The sequence below is a fragment of the Coptis chinensis genome, chromosome 8 (assembly GCF_015680905.1).
Source record: "Coptis chinensis isolate HL-2020 chromosome 8, ASM1568090v1, whole genome shotgun sequence".
Lineage (NCBI taxonomy): Eukaryota > Viridiplantae > Streptophyta > Magnoliopsida > Ranunculales > Ranunculaceae > Coptis > Coptis chinensis.
The window spans coordinates 70571423-70595454 of NC_141463.1; the positions used below are offsets into that span (position 1 = coordinate 70571423).

The following is a 24032-nucleotide window of genomic DNA, read 5'->3' on the forward strand; positions in this document are numbered from 1 at the left end:
TGGCTTTAGAACAGCAGCGGTGCCATTTGATATATGCTTGTTTACTACTACTTAGAGGTTTGAACTCTCTAAATTGATGCAAAAGCACTCAAAGTTCCTTACTCACGATCTTCGTTTCGTAGAGTTGGAATAAAGATTCGAACTAACCTAAAGTTTAGAACAACTACAAATTGGATGTTACAATAAAGAGAACTAAGGAGTAAGGTTATAATATTAATGCTAGGTTTTCCTTCCTACACAAACATTAAGAAAGACATTAAAGTTTGAAAACATGCACTTAACACCAAAATAGAGATTTGAAAGAAAAGGTGGAGAGTTAATCCTCCTCATGTGAAACTATCATTAGTTGTTGATTTGAAAAAGGTTATTTGATCCTTCCTAGACTCATAGACAAGCCCCTAATGGAAGTAAAGATTTGATCCCTAGCATGTATGGCTCACTTAAGAGCTCACACATGCTAGCAAGTGGAACTAAGCAATGACTTATGTCTAAGCTCATTGCTTTGATTCCTAACTAGACACTACACCAACTATCATTTTGGGATAGGGTGTAGAGCTAGTTGTTCTTCCTAACAACCTACCAAACCAACAAAAATTGATTTACCCTCACATGAGTTGGATTAACTCCCCAAAAGGGAAGTTAGCTCATGATCCTTGGGACAAGGATTTATAAACTAAAAAAACAAAAGAGAGATAGAGAAAGGAAGAAGATAAACAATCAAACTCACTAATATATTTATTTTCTAGAAGAAAACAAGTGTTTCCTCCATTAAAACTATTACAAGCTTCTTACAAAAACTAAAAACTAACCTAAGATTTTTTTCACTAAGGAACTAAAATAATGCCATGTGAGGAAAATAAGTCAAGGGAGTAAATGGAGTGTCCCCCACCCTTGTCTAATTTCTTCTCCATTTGAGAGAAATCTCATTTCCTCCCACGTGAATCATAAAACCACATTAATTTATTTTTATCCACCACATTAAAACAAAGTGACACCTTGCCTTTTTTTCACTATTAACACCTAATCTAATTTATTACATGCAAGGTGTCAACTTTGCACCAATAATTTGTTATTTTTGTCTTGACATGCTCCATGATTGATGACTCATCCAATCTTGTGGCCCCGCATAGTGGGCCCATGTGCAGTCCAGTGGCGGTCCGGTATTTTGGGCAGTTTTACAACTTCCCGCCTATGCGTAGAGTTCATCGCCCTGATTGTCTGAGCAGCTCTCTTGTCGCATTCGGAGTCCTGGTTCGAGAGGTAGGAGCTTTGGAAGTTTGATGCTTCTGTGCGGATTTGGGAGAATTCATATATACGCCGTTCCTCGTGCTTTATTGCAGGTTTAACCAATATTTCCATGTTTACTGCAAATACCTGCAAAAGTATGAAAACATATTTATTTCATGATTATTAAACACATAATTAACCAAATTTATATGTCTCAATGGGGTTTCATAATACACTTTTGGGTGCTTATCATATACTAACAAACAATTCAAACAAAACGATTATAAAAACTGAAGATGGTAATTCTCATGATAAAGGCTCTAATGTCAGCGTCTTGTATCTTGGCGCGTATTCGGCATTACCTATATGCATTCGTGGAATGGTAGATAGCTCCTCAACGCCCATGAACACAGTTCCACCAAATTTTTTGGCATCACCTTCCTTGTTTTACTGACATTATTCCAACATATTAGATCAAGCTTTAAACCTGTAAAGATAAAATCCAACTCAGTAGAACAAATTCGTACCAATTATGCCAGAAACCAATTTTAACACTTAAATCCAATCCAAAACAATAATTACATACATAACTCATAAACATTACAACTTAATTACCAACTAATTGGAACAGTCTAGTAAATAAACATATTGTGATTTTTCTCGAAAAACTATCACACACAAATTAATATAATAATACTTTAGAGTTCAAAGCGGCACAATAAAAAGCAAACCAGGTAACCAACTAATTTAATTGAATGGGATAGCAATGGAACAAACAACGTTAGTGTGGTTATAATCTACTTGGGTCTGTGCTTGAATACTCACTTTAAAATTTTCTGCAATTACCCAATTACTTCACCTAAAACTGCTCTACGAACTGTTAGTTTTCATAGTTCATCTCATGTATAACCCAAATTCTGATCCAACACATTCAAGTATCAAACACTCTCATATAGCTAAAGCTATATAATTTTGAAGTAAAACTCTTTGTTTATCAATATATGGCCCCAATGAAAGTACCCACTAACATTAAAACTTAGATTACCAAACTGTTCTTAATATACTAATATGGTCTAATAAGATTATATATATATATATATATTCAATTCCAAACTGAATCCAACATAAAGAGGAAGGACATCTTACATGTTTTTTTGGGTATAACACCAGTATACAGTAGCTAAAATTGTATCTTGGCTGTGTCTCGATTCCAACAGGCGATTGCCTGTATCAAGTCATATAAAGTGGATCATATCTAAAGAATAAAATGAAAGGAACCAATTATTTTGTACATAGAAAGAGAAAGGTTTTTTAACTACTAAGAAAAGCTAAGAAATCTAAAATTGACTTTATGTATGATTAAACAAATCTAAAATATGTAAATAATATATATCTAATTAAGTATCTAACCACTCTATAGTTTTTTCTATTGCATCAGTAGTAAATCCACCCTCAGAAGTCACCACCCATCTCTATGACCTTACACTACTATCTTCGAAAGTACTGATTTAGGCAGGAAACACGCTGAAAGGGGGTGAGTATAACTCATAGGGGGGGGGGGGATCAATTTGCAACTAAACAGAGTTTGGGCAAATTTGATAGCCAACATTTAAAAAATATGTGATAAAGAAAGTAGAAGTGAAAGCATGTAATGAAGGTCTTTTGAGGCATGTTTCTAATGTGTCTAGGTAGTGGCTCATAGAATAATGACTCCCCTGCGTATACTTACCTTCAATTAAACTACACTTCTTTCCATTGGTACTGATAGGGTGCCCACAGCCACTCATGACACCCAAATCATGAATTTGTTTATTTTTTAGGGGGAAAAAAATACTCATTTGTGCTAGGTGGTTCCAAGAGAGTGGAGAAACCAAAGGCTTAAACTATGCTCCCTATAAAAGACTTAAATTGTGGCCCCTTTGACGAATCCCATTGAAATTGAGCTCAACCGTTCTATTCCTAGGAAAAAAATCAAACAAAAATTTAAAACAAAAAAAATGGAAAAAAAAAATGAAACAGGGGCTTAACTTTAAAAACGGCATCTAATCTCTAGCAGTAACTGCACCTAAATCTAATGATAGTACCATTGAAGCACCATGATACCAAATTAAAGCCCTAAAGGAAACAATATATTTCATAGTAAGATACCAATAATAAAAGAAATAACAAAAGACCATTTAATGACCAAGCATTCCCATAAGGTGAAATCTATAATTCTGAAGCTTTAAAAACAACTATCAAATGTCTTGAAGAATTAAAATAATTTTGATAAGAATAAAAAGAGCATATTTATCTACAAAAGAGAATGGAACATGCATACCAAGTATTGGCCATATTTCTTGGAATAAAGATCTCCGAGAATAGATGACTTTAGTAGGCAATCCTAACATCAAAAAATAAATGAAATAAGAGAAACACAATCAGTAAAACACAAAACGGAAGAGCTCTTATCAAATGTTTATTATTGGGAAAAAAAAAATCAATGACTAGGGGTTAAGGCTACCCCAACCTTTTATTAATCAAGTCAAGAGCGCAAGTACATTTTTCCTTCTTTATCCCCTTTAACCAATTCAAATATTCTTTGGTCCATTGGGGGGATATAAAACAAAATATCATTACATGAGGACTTGCTCAGTTTAGATAGATAGTCGGCTACTTGATTTCCTTCTCGAAAGACATACTTAAAAGAGATTTCTTCAAACTTCAAAGTTTCAGCCCATATCTGTGCTACTAGATTCCTGCAATACCATGGAGGTGCCTCTTCCTTCGTCAATATTTGGACCACTCTCATAGAGTCGGATTGAACTTGGAGTCTAGTTAAGTTCATTTCTATCGCACCTTCCATCCCTTTTTGTACCCCCAAGAAGTTCCTGGTGCAGCACTGAAAGTCTATTGGAGCTTCCACTGTATGCGATATTCACATCGCCATTGCAGTCTCTTATAACTCCTCCAAACCCCGCTCTCCCACCTTGAAGAGATCCGTCAGAGTTAAGAGTGGTTGTGTCCGACTTCTCCCATCGAACCTATTTTTCATCCTTATTTTTGAACTTAGCTCCAACACCCAGTCTGGACAAGAGAGTCCTCAGTAATCCATCCTTTTTAACTCTTTCCAGCATCTTCCCTAAGTATAACTTCATATTGTTGAGTACTCAGATACTGACTACATCGGCAGTTCTGTACCACTGTTTCTTGAGTCTCCAGTTCCTTTCATTCCAAATGGCTTGGACAGCCGCACAAGTAAATGCCTTTATCACATCTACTGTTGTCGAATTTGATCTACAAATATGCATGATATGATACCACTCATCATGCGAGTTGCGAACCACTTATGTTATCCCCATTGCCTTTTTGATGCTTTGCCAAACTAATTTTGAAAAGGAACAATCAAAAAATAAATGGGCCGAGCTTTCCTCATGCAAGTCACATAAACAACATCTTGATTGCCCAATCACCTTCTTCATTTGTAATCTATTCTGTGTGGGAAGAGCTCCTGAGAATAGTTGCCACATAGTGAAGGCATGTTTAGGGATCGAGAGCTTACCCCAGACTATCTTGTACCATTTCACTTTGATACGTACATTTTTTAGAGAGGCATAAGCTGATGAGATAGAGAACTCTCCCGAACTGGATGGTGTCCATACCACTTGGTCTGCCGTCAGCAATGTATTAATATCCGTTTCCATGATCCATTTCTTGACTTCACACTCCGGCAAATCAGTAATGGTCCTCGACCATCCTCCATGTGAGAAAACTGTAGCTACTTTAGCATCCTGGGGTACAGAGTTGAGAAGAAGAGATTTAGCTTGGACATTAAGAATGAGTGGTCCTGAGCACCAAGGTTCATGCCAGAAACTCATGTCATTACCATTTGCTATGATGTACCTCACAAACTGCCATGAGACTTTTCTATGCTCCAAAATGCCTCGCCAAACCCAGGAGAAGTCCTTTGGAGCATTCATTGTCCAAAATTGCTTTTGCTTGATATGATGGTCCCATGACCATTTAACCCACAAGCTCTCTAATTTCTGAGCCAATTGAAACACTAGGCCGTAGTATGCTGCTTGATTCCACACCCTTAGGTCAATCAATCCCAGTCCTCCTTGTTCTTTGTCCAATCTCAGAGTAGTGTGACTCGAATGGTGCATCTTTCTCGCCATATGAATCTATTACATAACTTGTTCACCTTGTCCAAGACAGTTTTTGGCAAAACAAAGGTCTTTGGCCCAATAAGTTTGAAAAGATGATAGGACTGATTTGACTAGTTGTACTCTTCCTACTCTATTCAAGTCTTTATTCTTCCAATCTGAGATACGTCTTGTTATCTTTTCAATGAGAGGGAGGCAGTCTCTAATACCCAGTCTCGTTGCAGTAAGAGGCAAACCAAGGTATACGACTGGAGGAGTGACAAGCGAGATGTTCATCTCTGCTGCTAAAGCTAATCCTTCTTCAGACATGCATCCTGTTAATAGAGTGGTCTTTTCATTATTCAGCTGTAGCCCTATAGCTTGCGAGAAGGAAGAGAGGATGTCTTTTATTGCAAGTAAAGATTCAATATTTCCTTTGCAGAAGAGAATGACATCATCGGCAAAGCAAAGATGAGAGATAGCCAGTTTCTTGCACTTTGAATGACATTGGATTGACTTTGATTGAATCCCTTGTTGAAGAAAAGCACTCAACACTTCCATAATGAGCACAAAAAGATAAGGTGACAGAGGGCCGCCTTGTTGAAGCCCTCTTTTCCCTTGGAAGTAACCCTCTGGTGATCCATTGGCCATTACTGAGAAGGTGGGGGATGCATAACACATATACAACCATTCAATGAAGATTGGAGGAAATTTGAACTTGTGTAGAATGGCTTTGAGAGCCTGCCAGGAGACAGTATCAAAGGCTTTCTTTATATCAAGTTTGATCGCACATCTTTTTTGCCCCTTATTCCTTGTGTAACCTCTGAGTAGTTCATGTGCAAGGAGCAGGTTGTCCTGGATAGACCTCCCAGGAACAAATGCCGATTAAGAGCTAGATATCAAAGAAGTGATGCATGTCTTAATCCTATTTGTTAGTACCTTTGACACACATTTATATATGGTATTGCAACAGGCTATGGATCTAAAGGAACTAACATGAGAAGCATTTTTCAGTTTAGGAATGAGACAAAGCAAGGTAGAATTTATACCTCCTGTCAACTGCTTATGAGAAAAAATGAACTTGATAGCTCTTATGAAATCATCTCCCATAGTAGCCCAACTTCTTTTGAAGAAAGCAGCATTTAACCCATCCAGACCTGGTGTTTTATTGTCCTCCATACAAAATAGTGGTTCTTTTATCTCATCTTCACCGATTGGAGTTTCTAAGAACTGACTAGTGACATAGCTTACCTCCGCAACATTCAGCCTATTTAGAAACTCCGTGTCACATTCCGCACTTGAAGTTACCCCTAGCAAGTCTGTATAGAAATTCAAGAAAGCTTTTGCTACTAGTTCTTTCCCTTCTATTCTGGTCCCTTGAACATCTATGACCTCCCATACAAACTTCCTTGTCTTATTCTCCTTCAAAGCATTAAAGAAATACTCACTGCACTGGTCCCCATAACACATCTAGTCTATATCTGTTTTTTGTAACATTTCAGCCTCCTCTAGTTTTAACAAATCACACAGCTTCCCTTGGATCAGGAACTCTTGCTCGCTGAGGTAACAATCCAGAGGATTCAATTGCAATCTTTCTTGAATATCTTCCAGGTCTGCTTTTGTGTCTTTTACTAATCTCTGGATATCATGACAGAAAGCCCTTGCCCATCCTTTCAACACCCCTTTTAAACTTTTTAATTTCCTGGCTAGCATGTAGGTTGGACTACCATGATTAGCTATATCCCAATTCAGTTTCAAAGTGGCATCAAAATCTTGATAAAGCATCCAAAAGTTACAAAATCTAAACGGGGGGTGACTTCGAAAGGTAGTAAGGAAAGACATAACTATAGGAGAATGATCCGAGGTTATTTGGTTTAAAAATTCCACCTTTGTAGCCAACTTAATAGAGGACCAAGAAGAGTTTACAAGGCATCTATCAATTTTTGACCATTTTCTTACTCCATCCCCTCCACTGTTCCAAGTATAGAAGCATCCTGAGGCAGAGTGATCAAACAAACCAGCAACATTCAAACAACTTGCAAAAGGGAGGGTTTCCCTAGGGTGCACAGCTCTGTCACCTATCCTTTTGTGCGAGTATAACACATTGTTGAAGTCTCCCATTACACACCATGGGCCTTGCAAACTAGCACTTAGAGTCTTCAACTCCTCCCAAAGGGTATTTCTTTCATGACTATTATTACTAGCATATATCATAGTAATATAGAAGAATAATCCATACTGCAAAAGATTGACTTTGTAGTGAATAAACTGACTTCCTTCCACCTCTTTATTTACATCCAGAAGAATAATCCATACTGCAAATTCTGCCATTTTCATTACTTGAGTAGTTGTGCTCTACTACCCATGACAGACAAATCATATCTACAACACTACTATATTTCTCCCTTCTAACCTTAGTTTCTAGAAACCCCATACAACTTATTTTATTCTCTGAGATAAACCTATTCATCTGTTTTGCTTTTGTGATGCCGTTCAATCCCCTTACATTCCAACTGCAGATTTTTAACAATGGAATTGATTAATAGTGATTTCTCCTCTTTCCACTTCCTTTAGGTCTACCCCTGCCTCTTTTTCCAAAATGAGTCGCTGGATTGCTTTGCTTCTTCTGGGCTCTCGTCTGAATTGAAGAGATCCCTACATTCAATCTCACATTAATTAGGATGGAGCTGAGCACAGGAATAGGGATGTTACCTCCAAAGAGCTCTGGTTCTGCATCCGATAAATCGTCATCATCCAATTCAGCTAATTCCTCAAAGAGATTTCTTTCTGCCATAAACAGTTCTGAGTCTGGATGAGGTGGCTTGACCCGTTGGATTGGACTTTGTACCTCCACTAGAGAAGGACCAAGGACAGTTTCTGTTTCCTCATCCATGTCGTCTACTCTGCCAGGAGTTATCAGAGTGACACTCCTGGAGTTTTTTAACTCATGTTCGCTTGATGGATACCATGTTAACAGTTGGGTGTCCTCAGCTGTAGCATTGCATTCTGCTGTGCTCTCTTCTCTGATAATCATAGCTTGCTCATCAGTCAAGTTATCCTCTTCTGAAACTGGTTCAAAAGCTTGACTATTTACTTCTCGAACATTTATAGTTTCCCCTTCATGCTGCCTTTCAGTGTTCCTCCCATCTTGAACGTCCTCATCTATTTGTGCATCTCCATTCTGTTGTGTTGTTCTTCTTGTCCAAACTCTTGTGGTTTTCCCCCTACACTGTTCAGTAGTATTCCCAAATCTATTACATTTAGTACAAGATATAGGTTTCCATGGGTATTCAAGTGGGATGACTACCTCCCTGTTTTCGGCTTTAACTTTGATGGTTTCTTTGTATTCATGATTGACAGGGAATTCAAAACAAAACCTTGCAAAGGATAGTCTTTTCCGTTTTGTTGTAGCCTCGTCCATGAACAATGGTTTACCACCTACCAAACTCGTAAGGTAGGACAGGCCTTCAAATGTCCACATCTCCTTTGGGACATCCATCAACTTGGCCCAAACTAGCGCTGATGCCACCTTGTTTCTATAACTGTCAACTTCCACAGTTCAAGGCTTTATAACAAACACTTTCCCTGCCATGAAGACCGGCCCCTCTTCCAACACCATTTGTCTGTCTTCCGATGAGGTAAAACTCATGTAGAACAACTCTTTATCATTAGTAATCTCAAAGGAGCCTTTTAACTTCCACTTCTTTTCCAACACATTCCTTCACCTTAAGGAAAGAGAGCCTAGTATCTAGGAAGTAACCCACCAAGTATTCATCCCATTGTTGTATCCCTTGATCTATAAGTTCTTGTTGGAAAAATGCTACTCCATCAACTATAACAGGAGTGAACTCTTTGAAAGCTACAGTTGTCTGCTGAGCTCCAGATCTACTAAAGAGTGCACTCCAAGAGTTGGCTCGAGCTCCAGTAGTTCTATTTGTGGTATTTGAAGGAGGAGGGGTGGTTGCTTGTTGACGCCATAAGGAGGGGGGTTTCACGTAGATGAGAAGCTGCTTGAGGTTTCCCTCTCTTTTTTGCCAAAAAAGGAAGGTTTAATAGTTTCGAAAGGATAAGCTGAAGAAGGGCTTTAGAAAGTTACTAAAAAAAGCCCAAGGAGTTTTTTTGGTGTTGCTAAGTGTTTTCTAGAGAGAGAATGGCAGAGTTTGTTGTGCATATAATGGGGCGACATTTTGTGTACAATTTTTTTTTTCCATGCTTGTGATTAGGGGTGGCTCAAAATTATTTGGGGTACCACACAAAAACAAAAAATTAAGGAGAAAGGAATTATAAACTAATTATTATACTATTTTATTAATTTGCTTTCTTGATATCATTATCTATCTAATGCATATTCTTGTTCTTGATCAGGGCATTTAAGGTTGTAAAGTGATCCTTTTGAATTAAACATTATGCAAATGAATAAAACAGTTTTGTCAAAAGGAAATTTTTTGACTTGTTAAACCTTCCTTATAAGCTGCAACCCTATCACTTTAGGCGCTTCTATTAGAATTTATTTTTCTTATCGGCTAAAAATCTCAGTGTGATGAGCAACTGAGATCTTATGCTAGATTGCTAGTGTGTGTCACTAGGTTCACACTACTTTTACCACTTGTTGGTTTCTCTTAATGCTAACAATGAAGCTAAACAAATAGCATAAAAAGAGTAATATCTAACCATTACACAGTTGGTTCTAAACAATACCTAACATCACCTGGATAGTATGCACTTCGCGACGGTGGAGCACAGAAGATCACATACGGAAACTTCTGAATTGCTTCACTTCCATTAAATGATGAATTAATCCCAACTTGAATTAGTTCTTCAAGATGATCTGTAGTCACAATCTGCCCAATTCCTACTCAACACCATTACATTAGTATATAGTCATCCTACTTGTAAACATTCGTTCAATACATAGTCAAGAGTTTTTATAATAGTCCAACGTTTCACCAAACATTCTGGCCATTCTGGAAAAAGCATATAAACACTCTACCAAACACTATTGGGGCACTACATATTCATCCTACTTATCACCATCTAGTTATAGTTAGTACAGAGTTTTAATAATAGTTCAACATTTGACAAAGAATCTTTGATTCCTGGAAAAAAGCATGAAGCAAAAGATGCCTACAATATATAAGCGCAATTCTCCATTCCTCTACCTTCCACACCCATTGTAATCTCTATTCAATATTTATCCCAGACAGTAAGCATTATTGTCAGTGAATTAATTCCTACCATACTTTATACCATCTGCAATCTAAGAAAATACTCAATTTCATAAGCATGAACACCACTAACCTAAGTTCGGTAATAATTTGATGAGTCACATATTCCGAATATAGAGTAACAATTAGCAAAGAAAAACAATACATAGTCAAAAGCATAACCCACCCTTACTGGCCTATTAAGCAAGATTAAACTATATTCACTATAAGCTTTAAGTACTTCTCATATACAATGGTGCCCAGCTCACCAAATTTAGATATGATTACCAACTGCATATCAAATTTTGAAATTGTACCAACGACCTCAAGCTTCAAGGAAGACACATATCATATGGTCTTGACATAATACATATATCATGTAATATTGTTGTTGATTAGTGTATATTTTAACTCACATTTCATAGAAAGTCCAATGAAGATGATGGGTACACATAAAAACAAATAACGGAATATTTGTTAGTACTCGTATTATTTCAATTCATTGTTAACATACCAAGCAAGCACAAAGGGGTGGTTGAGGATGATAAAGACTTACTATCATCATCAGCAAGTAATACAACAACTCGGTTACTTAAAGAGATCGTGTCTGCAGTGATATGTGCCACTTTCTTTTTGACCAAGTATCTTTGGAAAAACCTACAATAAAACAAAACATAGATGATTCTTTTTACAATGATTTACAATAAAGTAAAGGTACACAGATAGAACATGTGCTATAGTTATTACATTGAAGAATAAAAGTAGGGTAGGGTTCCTTAATTTCTCACTCACCTTCTCTCATTGGTATCGATGTCCTTAGAGCATAACTTATGGGTATACGATATTTGTGATAATAGTAGACATACTCGAAATAAATAGTGAAAATAAATAGGCGACCAAAGAAAAACTTACTCTTCTTCCACACCAAGATCTTTTCTATAATGTTAAAAAGAAGTACAACATCACTTAAAAGGTGATAGTGGTGGTTGTACGTAGAATATCTCTTATGCACTCATAGCTTCATAAAGCGACCAATACCACATTATATAGACGCAAAAAAAATATAAATAATAATAAAACATAAAATAATTATTATTATTATTAAAAAAAAAAAAAAAAAAAAAAAAAAAAAAAAAAAAAAAAAAAATATGTAAGTCTCTTTTGTCAATGAAATTGATATTGAGAGTTCCCTAATATTTAACGACCACTCTTCTACAATATTGGAGCAATGTAATTAACATAATTCAACATTGAAAAACATATCAAATAGATCAAAGAAACACATATATCCATTGGATAGCATATCAACCAGTTGTAAATAGGTACACATACGTGCCGTCAGCCCAAAATACCCTTAATGAAGTTCCATTGCTCGTGCAAAATTCCATTAGCCTTCTAGCCGTCCACTCCTCATCATTTAGACAACAAATTCTACGTTAAGACTTAATATTCTCATACATACGATATTCAAATTGTGTCACTACACAATGTATACACTATTGATTTTTCCCTAGCACAAATAAAGTACACAGACTAACGGGGTTTCATTCTTAAAAATATAGTTCCTTGATCTTTAGCAACTTCAATTGCCTTCGTTGTTGGCTGGGTAATATAATGCCACAACACTCACTATCTAATATAATACTGTCAAGTGATTATCAATTATGAGTGAAGAATTGTTATAAACTTAACTTTAGAAAAATTTGTTACCTCCGTCCAAGGTCCTTAAGGGAGAAGATTTGGATCAACATGTACATACTTGGAAGATTATTCTACAGTCCAAGTAGAAGAACGAAAACTTTGAAGCGCCACAGAGACGATCCAAAGGAACCTGCAATATTGTCAAGTGTTATATATTTGCAGTAAATTGCAAATGCTAATTGCTTCGAATACAAAACCAGTTTTCTTCATATTAGGACAAAATGACTATCCCAGGAAAAAAAAAAGATTAATGCAGAAAGTATACTTTACCTTCTCATGCCTAATTCCTCATGTCTAATTTCCTTGGCTGCACATCTCCTCATGTCACTCCCTTTTAAATCTTGTTTTCCACATTGGCATCCAAATCAAACGCTTAATTTGGTATGAGTGGAATTCGATATAAGGAGGAGTACTCATCAACAGGAAATGGGGTATGTTGAAAAACCTTGTACAGATAATTGATATAAAGAGTCACACCACGTTTTTAGAGCAGACTAATCATGTCAAGTGACCATGTATTAACAATTAACATTGGTTTAAGATTAGTTAGAAGAATCTCAACTCACAATAGAGGGAAACTAATGTCTGCTTTAAGGTAACATACACTAAATGTCTACATCTCAGAAACTAAATTTCTTGCAGTTTGTTTTTTTTTTTTATATTTTCTTCTCTTAAGATTTTTATATTTTGAAGTTGCTTTTAGTTTTAAACACCTTTCCCGCCTTGCAAAAGTGTTGCTGGGTAAGTCATGGGCATACTTTGAAGCAGGCGAAATGCATAGGAGTTAATTTGACAAACTACTAACAGTAAATATAAATAACAGAGAATAACATATATCACTAAATGCTGCTAACCAAAAATGGGCATTCTCAAAACTTAATCTTACAATGCATACTAATAACAACAATCCTATCTCAAGAATTCAAACCTAATCATATTAATACTATGGCACTAATATTTCAATTATGTTAAATTAAAGAAAAGCAGATACCAAACAATAAAATAGAAATAGAGAAAAATGAAAACTACCTCGATTCTTCAGTCTCGAGCATAGAAGTGAATGCATGAATAAGTTTAGGGCTAGGGTTGAGTTGAGAAGAAATAATCTTGGTCATAAACTCTTGAGCTTTATTAACCAAAACATCTTCTTCAGTTTCAACTTTCTGTTCTTCTTCTTGTGGTTATGGTTATGGTATTGCTACTTCTTCTTCCCCTTGATTTTCATCTTCTATTATTATAGCAGCAGCTATAATAATAGTTAAATAATAGTTAGGAGCAATTCCAAATTCCTTTGGTAACATTCCGGAATCGATTGTGATTAGATAACAAAATCAGAACAGTAGTTCAAAATAAGAATATTGATTTTTGCCAATTTTCGCCCCATTTAAAAAAAACGCACAAAAACAATTTGGGTCTTTGAAAAAAGATACCATGCCAATTCACAAACATCGACATAATGAAACAAAGAAGAACAAAAGAATAAGCAATTACCGGTAGCTGTTGTTAATTTCTGTTTTGCTTCTTTGGGGTTTGTTTGTTTGGATCTATTGAGACGAAAAGCCAACTAAGGACGAATTTTGTGGATCTAGAAGGTTTTTTTTGTTTTTGGATCTGTTGAGCAAAAACCCCAACTAAGGATGAATTGTGTGGATAAGGTGAAGAAAGCGGTGGAAGTTGCAAATGACAGCTTGGAGTTGAGGCAGGAGTTGCATTGTGATTAGATCAAAAGCCCAGACGGACAGCCGATCGGCTTACCAGGCTAAAAACGACAGATGGTGAATCAGGTTAGGATAAAAGCGCCATGCACGGCTAGCTCGTCCATGCCTCTATGTGATGGCGGCTAAAGTTCACTTGGCAGCTGGGTGCGCCTCTTTAAAGGTGTTTAGATTTAGATTTAGATAAGGACATGTACAAGTCAAAAGGTTCCATTCAATCTCTCATTCTCAACTATATCCATAAGCCATGGTAGAAGTATATCTAGCCATTCCACAAACCTGGGGAGAGAATGTCCAAAATATGCAATCTGGTATGTTGTTTGGTTAGCACTTCTAGGCACCCGATTACATTGAAACAGTCCCAACAGTGGACATAATATACATGAGATTGATTCTAGTCCTACTTGCTAACAGTTTCGACAGTGCAAAAATTGTACAACAACACCATGATTTATGGCGGCCATTCAACCACCATATAGATTGACTGCTGAGGAGGAAATGAGTTGGATGTCAAGTATATGGTCTAAAGAATATTATGATTTCTGATGCTTGACTGTTGGTTGATGATGCATGTCAGGACAATTAGACCGGCATGGCGGTAAAGTTGTTCAGTTTCTTTGCCAAATTCATCAAGTTAGCTAACAAAAGCAAAACATTGGTTTGATCCAATTTTCCAACCCCACTCAATTAAAAAAAAAATCCAGGAAAAAAAATGACATTCCCAATTGACAAACAGGAAAGAATCAATCAAATAAGAAAAAGTAATTAAAAAAATAGTCTTCTTACCTCTTATTAATTGCTTTTTTTTTCTTTTTCTTCTTCTCAGTGATTCAAAAAGGAGAAATTGGTAGGATGGGAAAAAGATGTTAAGCAAATGATTGGGGGGTTTATTTTTTCTGTTGAGAAGACAAAAACTACTGATTGAATTGATTTCATTTGATAAGAACAAATTTGTTTGACAGAGTCTTGTTTTGATTGGGTGAAGCAGGCGGTGGAAGCTGAGGATGATGGCTCGGAATTGAGCAGCTAGGAGAACGTAGGTGTTGAATGGTGTTTGGAGGAAAAACCCGGACGGACGCCGGATAGAGTTAGACAGCTAAAAATGACAGATGGCGAATGGGGTGAGGAGAAAAACCGCGATGCACAGCTAGCTCGCCCACGCCTCTATGTGCTGGCGGCTCAAGCTACATCGGCTAACTCGGGTAAGCTTTTTTAAAGGTGTTTAGATTAACAAGAACCAATCAAGGTCCATAATGTCCTCCATAATCCCCGATATGTCACATGGAACTTGGATACTGATGATTATTAATAAGATTAACAAGAACCTTTGAGTCTGATTCAATCAGCAACGGACCAATATCAAGGTGTGAAGCAAGATGGAGGGCCATATATACGAATTGTCATTGCTTCAGCTACTAAAGATGTTGTAAAAGGAATAGGAACTATTGCAGCACATAAAGCACCATCGTCGCCTAAAAATAAACAACCAGCAGCACTAGGACCAGGTTTACCAATAGAACCGTGGGTATTAACCTTTGTCCAACCATTTCGGGGAATCGCTAAGAAACAGGAAGAGCCATTATACTGGAAATGTTTGAGAACATTTTAAAAATTATAAGTTTAGTGAGACCAACTTGCAAATCAATCGTTATGAGTTATGACACTTAGAGCATCTTTAGGAAAGAAACCAAGAAAACACAAAATATTTGAACCAAACCAAATACCAAACCAAAAGAACACTGACCAATTTCAGGAGCGATATCAAATAGTTGACATCAAATGACGTGGTTTTGGATAAACCACACCGTATAGCCCACGTAGCTTTCACAAAATCGCGCCACAGAAGCCCATCTTAGAAGCTCAAGCCCACGCGGTTTTTTAGAAACCGCGCGATGTGTTGCTCATCAACTTTCTTCTTTTTTCTCTTTCCAAATCTCTTGCGCGGTTTTCACAAAACTGCGTGATTGAAGCCCACACTCTAGCCCAAGCCCATGCGGTGTTCAAAAAACACCAAATTTGATACAACACCAATGCAAACACCAAATTTTAGCCGATTTGTTGTTTGCTTTGGTGTTTTCATCAACATGTGACTCTCCTGAAGATGAAAATACACCAAATTATTGAAAATTTAGTGTTTGATGTTAGGATAGCGTCTCACCTAAAGATGCTCTTAGCTAGCTTGTAGAGTTGCATGTCAATAGTTATGACAACTGTGGATCGGTTAAAATTATAGCACACTCCTCAAGCCCCCACAAATGGCCGATATATCTAAAAAAAACAAAAAAAACAAAACAAAAAAACAAATGGCCGATATATATCCCACCCTTGGGCTATATACTATGGACATAAGGCCCAATACATACCCCATGCAATTGAACTGAGGACTTAAGGTTAAGTCTAGCTAGCCTACAACAAATACCGGCATCCAGCCTTAGAACTTGAATGGTAACATGCCCAAAAACACAATAGGGTTAACGAGTATTACCTCCCCCCCCCCTCCAACACTAGATGAGCCAATTAGGATTTTCCTCCACTAGAATGAAATTAGGGTCCCCCTAAATACATACAAAAAAAACCAAACACGGTCAACCCAATTTGATTTTTTTTTTTTTTTACCCTAATTTCGGGGGGAGAGGGGGAGGGATCCTAATTGGCTCATCTAGTAGGGGGGTAATACTCGTTAACCCAAAACAATATACAACTATACTAGTATACCATCTTGAATTCTTGATAGAACTACAGCCTTAGAAAACAAGCAAAGAACTAAAAAACCAAAAATAAAAATCTATCTTAAAAGCATTCCCAATGCAAGTCACTATGAGGGGAAATTGAGAGTTTTTACCTTTGAATACCAAAAAACTCTTACCCAATGCAAGGGTGACAAAGTCGGTGATTTGTAACTAAGTCACAACGAGGATAGCACTGATACTGAGATTTTCACTGAGTTGTGAGCTTCGGACGAAATGTTTTATTCTGTCTCGTGTTTTTTTTTTTTTACGGTTTTTTTTCAGACGGAATATTTCATTCCGTCTCGCGTGTTTTTTCAACTTTTTTTTTGGTTTGTTTTTCTTTCAGATGGGATATTTCATTCCGTCCGGCCGTTTTTTCGATTTTTTATTTTATTTTTACATTTAGATGGAATCAAACATTTCGTTCGAGGTTTAAAGTCACATCTGCATTGGGCAACATTTTCTTATTTTTCACCACAAAAATAGCAATGAGGGAAAATAGTCCTACGTGGAGGTGAAAAAAAGCTACTTGCATTGGAAATGCTCTAAAAATGGTAATGCAACTTGCGTAACCCGGCCAACCGAATTTTTTATAAATTAGAAAACAGTAACTAAGTGCAATGTTTTGGGTTTTCATTAACGAATATGTGTAATCTCTTTGATTTGCATTTCAAATTATTTGTGAGCTGTGAACCCATTGTCGTCCAAAACCGCGGGTTACTTTCGGGCCCGCCCTAAAAATCTGGCTCGTGTTTTGCTCTAGGTAGAGAATAGGAAGTTCTCGCTTTGAGAAAATTTCGCTCGTGGTTTCAATTTTTATAAATTAGAAAACAGTAACTAAGTGCAATGTTTTTGGGTTTTCATTAACGAATATGTTGTAATCTCTTTGATTTGCATTTCAAATTATTTGTGAGCTGTTTGAGAAGATGGACTGTCGTGTTGTTTCATTCTTTGTGTCTTAAGCATAGCCCCACATTAGCTAGTAAATATCAACTCATTATTGTGTATATTTAGAATTTTATATTGTCTAAAGGTGTACGTACTCTTGGAGTACAAATGTCTTTGTGCTTGGAGAAAGAACCCATTCAAAGGCCACAGAGGCTTGGGCTATTAGTTGTGGGTGTTTCGCCAAATTTCTTAAACTACTTTTTGCTGGCTAAACACGTTTTGGGAGTTTCTTATTTATATTTGGAAACTGTCTTTAGTCTCCCAAAACTAGTGGTTTATATTTCTTTTTTAGAAATCAAAACTGACTTTTGCATACATATATATATATATAGATATATGTGTGTGTGTTAAAAAACACTTTTTTGAGACTTAAAACCTTTTTCTCTATAATCATTAGCCACCCAAAGAGAGTTATATGTGTTTTTTTAGAGAGTATGCTATTGAAATACACTTTAGACTAATGTTGTCATTGAATCAATGACGCCTAATAAGTCTTTTGCACCATTAGAGAGGGCAAAATCTTTCTCTTAAGGACTATGTCTCTAGATGCCTTAACAATCACTATCTTATTTCTTTTCAATATACATGGGTTAACTAGTATTATCTCCTATTATATGAGCCAATTAGGATTTTTCTCCACTAGATGGAGAAATTAGAGTCTTTTCTCCAAATACACACAAAAACAAAATCAAATATGAATTGATTGTGTTTTTTTTTTTGTATGTTTGGGAAAGGAGAGACTCTAGTTGGCCATCTAGTAGGGAAAAATCCTAATTGACTCATATCTAGTGAGGTAACACTAACTAACCTTTTTCTACCCTCTATAATTCTAACACAATCTTTTTGGAGAGTTGGAGTTATTATGATCAAGTGTTTGATTATTATTGTTATTTATCTATTTATTTATATTTTTTGAAGTTTAAGTAGTGATAATCTCAATTGAAATCTGGACAATTTGAACTTATCAAATTATAAATTCACTTTGCCTAGGTTTCGAGTATTTCTCTCCCACTTGCTCTGAGTTGGACAGGATTCAGGTTGACCCTTCAATTCAGATTGAGCCTGGGCTGGAACCCACCCCATTAGCCTAATTTGTGAGAATAAATGCGGGAAGAACCCCAGTTCGCAGGGTGTGTTTACTGGAATTCATAATATATTTCAAAAATTAACCTGTTTGAACTTTTTAAACGTGGAATAGAAACCTCAAATCCCCAAAAATGGGCCTATGGGGGGAAGAAACATTTCCATATATTAGAATTTTAACACTTAAATAAGTTTTGAATTATATTTTAATGGCAATTTAAAAATTCCACACCTCTAATTGGGCCGCCTCTTTGGGCCGTCATACGTCCTAGGCATCAGTACGGATGATTTCACACACGATCAACGTGTTTAAAACTTACCGGCAATCTTATAAGTGTCTCACACGTGTTTAACTTCCCCCGTGTCTCACTCCTTGTATGCTTCGCGGTCAATCTTTCTTTATAAGATTCCTCGTTTCCACTTCTCAAACAAACTCACTCAAACACTTCTAACTGAAGCAATGGATTTCCACTACGAGTCTTCTTCACCTACTTCTTCTTCTTCAAATGAACTCTTTGCATCGCATGCTCACGTTGCAGTAACTCAAACTCACAAGAGAAAAGCGGGGCGAAAGAAGTTCAAAGAAACTCGACACCCGATATACAGAGGAGTTAGACAGAGAAATGGTTCTAAATGGGTGTGTGAAGTTCGCGAGCCGAATAAGAAGTCGAGAATATGGCTTGGAACATTTTCAACACCTGAAATGGCTGCTAGAGCTTATGATGTCGCTGCATTGGCCCTTAGAGGGAAGAATGCGCCGCTTAATTTCCCTGATTCAGCTTGGTTACTACCTCGCCCGAACTCGTCTTCGGCTAAAGATATACAATCCACAGCTTTTGAAGCTGCGCAAGCATTTGCTCCTGCGACATCGTCGTCGTCCTCGCCATCAGCATCTAAATCCAAAACTGTTCAATTGCCGAGTGTTGGAAATTTAGAGAAAGTTCCAGAGTATTCCAGAATATTTTGGGACGAGGAGGCAATGTTCAATATGCCAAGTCTACTTGACAGCATGGCAGAAGGGTTGCTCGTTGCGCCGCCAAGTATGCATCAAAACTTTGATTGGGATTGTGCTGATTGTAACATGGACTTATCTTTATGGAGTGATTGAGTGTGTTGTAATGATGAACCATATTTTTGGGGGTTCATTTTTTTTTTGGCAAGGGGGGGTGGGTTCATTTTTTTGATAGAATGCAAATTTAGTGTCACTGACTAACTGTATTCTTTATTCTTTGAATTAAAAAGGCGGCCTTTGGTAGAAAATCTCTGCTCATCTCTCTTACCATTGTTTATTTAAAAAATTTCAAGATTATAAATTAGTACACCTTATGGGAAGCAATTGAGAGATACAAAAATACTTCAATGAAAATGGTTTAAAATTTTTCTTGAAAGTTGAAACTCTATAGAAACTTCAGACAAAAATACATCAATGCATAAAGGTTTAACAGTTAATGCAAACTAGTTTTTCACGTTAAAAAGAATAAGCAGAGGAGGTCAGTAGCATGGTTTTCCCTTCGAAATGCAAGTCACGGTCCTTTTAAGAGAAATTCAAAGTAAGTAATTAACTCCATAATTAATAATCTTTTTACCCACTCCACTCGAAAAGGGCAAAACAGAATGTAAAATCTCAATGATCTCTATTTTTTTTGTTTAAGCAAAATCAACATTTTAAAGGAACGCTTTTACCTAGATTTTAATTTGTAAAACGGATGAGACTCTTATAGGTTTTCAGATCAGCGTACCCACAATTTGAGAAGGCCTCATTAGGAAAATAAACATTTTGAGTTTCGGACCCAACCATATGGTTTGGCCGACCCCAAGTACGTATAGCTTTTAAGTCCACCATTGGTTTGGGCCAATAAAAATATTTGGGCTCGATTACATTTAGGATTAGTCCGCTGAAGATGCATTTCTAAGAGCATTTTTAATGGTGAGACCTCAAAAACACTAAATATTTAGATCAAATAAACACCAAACCAAACAAACAACGAACGATGTGTCTTGGAGGGAAGACCACAAGGAAAAAAAATAGAAGTTGTCTATCCCGAGAATGTCCTCATAGGGACGAGGTCCTCACCCGTTGGATGTGTGATCTAATGGTCTAGAAATACAACATCTTCTCATCTTCTCTCCAATCCTTTTTTATTTTGATTTTCAAACCATTGGATCACACATTCAATAGTCCGCGAACCCTAATCCTTATGAGAATATCATCGGGTTAATTACTTTGGTGAAAAAACCAATGACACCTGTGGCTATTAGTTATTAGTGTTTTTTATTTGTTTTGAGGGACACCACAAACTATACATTTGGTGAGAAAGGTCATGTGGTAATAGAAAAATCGCATGGTTTTCAAAAAATTGTGACGTACATTTGAAACATCAAATTTGAGCCTATTTGATGTTTTTTTTTTTTTTTTCCTCAAGTAGAAATTTTATTGATAATAATAACGAGTTTTACAAATACTTATAACGAGCGTGCAACAAATTGTGCTGCAAGTCTTTTCTGAATGACAAATTCTATTCTCTTAAATACAAACTCGTTAGAATCAGCTGACATTATGTTGCAGTCCATAACTTTCTACAATCTCTTAAAGAACTCAACAGATTGTTGTGCTAAGAAACCAAAAATATCGAAACTCAATAAAATAAAACAATATTAATTGCAGTCTATTGTTTATGTTATTTTTTATTTGATCTATTTATTAAAAATAGTTTTTATCAAATTTTCAAGAATTTAACATTAGTTATTCAACTAGTGTCATTATTAAAAAGATGCTTTGAGTTTTAAGTTCTAATCTTGAATTCTTGACATGTGTAGAAAAAACAAACCATTGAGACGAAGAGAATAGAAGCAGTCAGTCACTCAGTCCCATGGAGACGTGGCAAAGTGCCGGAACAACATTCACAAAAGCAACCATAAACGGACTAATTGCAAATTACGCAAAGTTTGTTTCATACTTTCATCAGTTTCATGTACGTACAAATCCAGCTTCACGTGGGCCGTTATCAGAAAAGATACGTGTAGACCTGTTCCTTCATGAGAGGCATATTCAGAATGAATGATCGATCAACGTGTGAAAATATGGAGAAACCACTTTATGTATTTTGTCTGTGTCTCACACGTGTTCACCCCCCTTTTGCCGTGTGCTATTCGTGGCTGACTTCTCTTCCTTTCCTCTTAAAGTAATAAATTCACCTTCCAGCTTTCTTATAAGCATCACTCCACCAAACAAAGTCACTAAACACTCCAAAGTTCAAACACTTAAGAAACAATGGATTTTCAATATGATTCTTCTCCAACTTCATCTTCTTCATCTACAACCGAACAATATGTCTCACAAACGATTCACGTTCCAGCAATTCAAAGTCACAAGAGAAGAGCAGGGCGAAAGAAGTTTAAAGAAACACGACACCCTATTTACAGAGGAGTGAGGCAGAGAAATGGATCTAAATGGGTGTGTGAAGTTCGCGAGCCGAATAAGAAGTCTAGAATTTGGCTTGGGACATTTATTACACCTGAAATGGCAGCTAGAGCTTATGATGTTGCGGCATTGGCGCTAAGAGGGAAGTCCGCACCGCTCAATTTTCCTGATTCTGCATGGAGACTACCACGTCCGATGTCCTCTTCGGCAAAAGATATACAATCCGCAGCGTTAAAGGCTGCTCAATCATTTGGTTCTGCCACGGCATCCTCATCTACTTCGTCGTCAGCATCTCCGTCTTCATCGACGTCATCTAATTCTACCACATATGTCCAGTTGCCACGCATTAGAAGTGTCCAAAAACTACCAGAATACTCTAGAACGTTTTGGGATGAGGAGGCAATGTTCAATTTGCCAATTTTAATGAACAGCATGGCAGAGGGATTACTGCTTACGCCGCCATGTATGGATATTAGATTTGACTGCGATGACGTGGATTGGAACATGGATTTGTCTTTGTGGAGTAACTAGTTGTCTAGTTGCAGACTTGTAGACCTAGTGTACCATTTTTGCGTTAGAAACTTCAGATGATGAAAACTGAGCTAATTCTATACAAATATCTTTCTTCTATAAATTTCTTTTGTGCATTCTGTAATCTATATATGTATATATGCCTTCAATTATCAGTAATATTCTTTGGCCCTATTTGGCATTGGTGCAATAATAAGTGCTTTTTTGTTTTAATGTTCTGACCTATTTGGTTTGTATGCGGGGGTAACACCCCAACTTTGCCAACCCAAAAAAAAAAAAAAAAAAAGTAGTGTTAAGAGCATCATGATGAACGCGCTGCTAAAAAAAAAATACGATACGAAATTGCTAAAACCAATTTATGTACCAATGCAAAATTTTAAAATTGTGGGTTTCTATTATATTTCGGACAACAAAACTTGTCCCATGCCAATTGAAAGTTTTTGTAAACGGGTAAACTTGTCCCGTCCATTTCCTTGGCGCCAATTCATTTTGGCGCCCATCATTTCCCTCCATTTTGTATGCTATATCACAGTGAAGCATACATATGCTTTCTTCATCTCCTCCTCCTCCCATATCTTTCTTCATCTCCTCTTATCAATTTAAGTTTGTAGTTATAAATTTTTTATATTTTGTCATGTGTTCTAGTAGTAATAGTCACAATCGGTGTGAGAGAGTAAGTGAACTGATTTTCGACGATGATGATGAAATTGTCGCAATCGTTCAACAAATGCAAAGTGATATAGTTGTAATGACGTCAATGATTTCAGCTATATATCAACACTTTATCTGTACCAAAATGGGGTGGATCTGTTGATGGTAGAGAATACACTAACTGCGATCGTGTTGGTGCGCATGAACGGTTGGTGGCTGATTATTTTGCTGTTATACCAAATTATAAAGCAAGTAAGTTTCGTCGTAGGTTTCATATGAGAAGACCACTTTTTCACTGTATATTGGAAGTTGTAACTAATTTTGATCCATATTTTAAGCCTTCTTGGGACACCCCAACTTTGACAAAACAAAAAAAATTAGTAGTGTTAACAGCATCATGAACACGCTGCTAAAAAAAATTGTGATACACCAGCATTTTAACTTGGTCGAAATTGTTAAAACCAGTTTATGTACCAACGCAAATTTTTGAAATTGTGGGTTTCTATTTCGGACGGCAAAACTTGTCCCATGCCAATTGAAAGTTTTTGTAATCGGGTAAACTTGTCTCGTCCATTTCCTTGGCGCCAATTCATTTTGGCGCCCATCATTTCCCTCCATTTTGTACGTTATATCACAGTGAAACATCCATATGCTTTCTTCATCTCCTCTCATCAGTTTAAGTTTGTAGTTATAAATTT

At 36.6% G+C, this 24032-nt stretch overlaps 1 long non-coding RNA gene and 2 pseudogenes across 2 annotated transcripts; 2 read left to right on the forward strand and 1 right to left on the reverse strand.

Moving 5' to 3' along the window:
* Positions 1-11112: 11112 nt before the first annotated feature.
* On the reverse strand, positions 11113-12634 carry LOC147482748 (uncharacterized). Its single transcript, XR_015205757.1, has 3 exons — positions 12527-12634; positions 12266-12386; positions 11113-11212 (listed from the first exon to the last, which is right to left on the reverse strand). It is a non-coding gene; the product is annotated as an uncharacterized LOC147482748 (long non-coding RNA).
* Positions 12635-19145: 6511 nt separating this feature from the next.
* Positions 19146-19991, forward strand: LOC147482749 (dehydration-responsive element-binding protein 1B pseudogene; annotated as a pseudogene). The gene has a single exon (XR_015205672.1). The product of XR_015205672.1 is annotated as a dehydration-responsive element-binding protein 1B pseudogene (transcript).
* A 1942-nt stretch (positions 19992-21933) lies between these two features.
* Positions 21934-22799, forward strand: LOC147482750 (dehydration-responsive element-binding protein 1D pseudogene; annotated as a pseudogene).
* The last annotated feature ends 1233 nt before the right edge of the window (positions 22800-24032 follow it).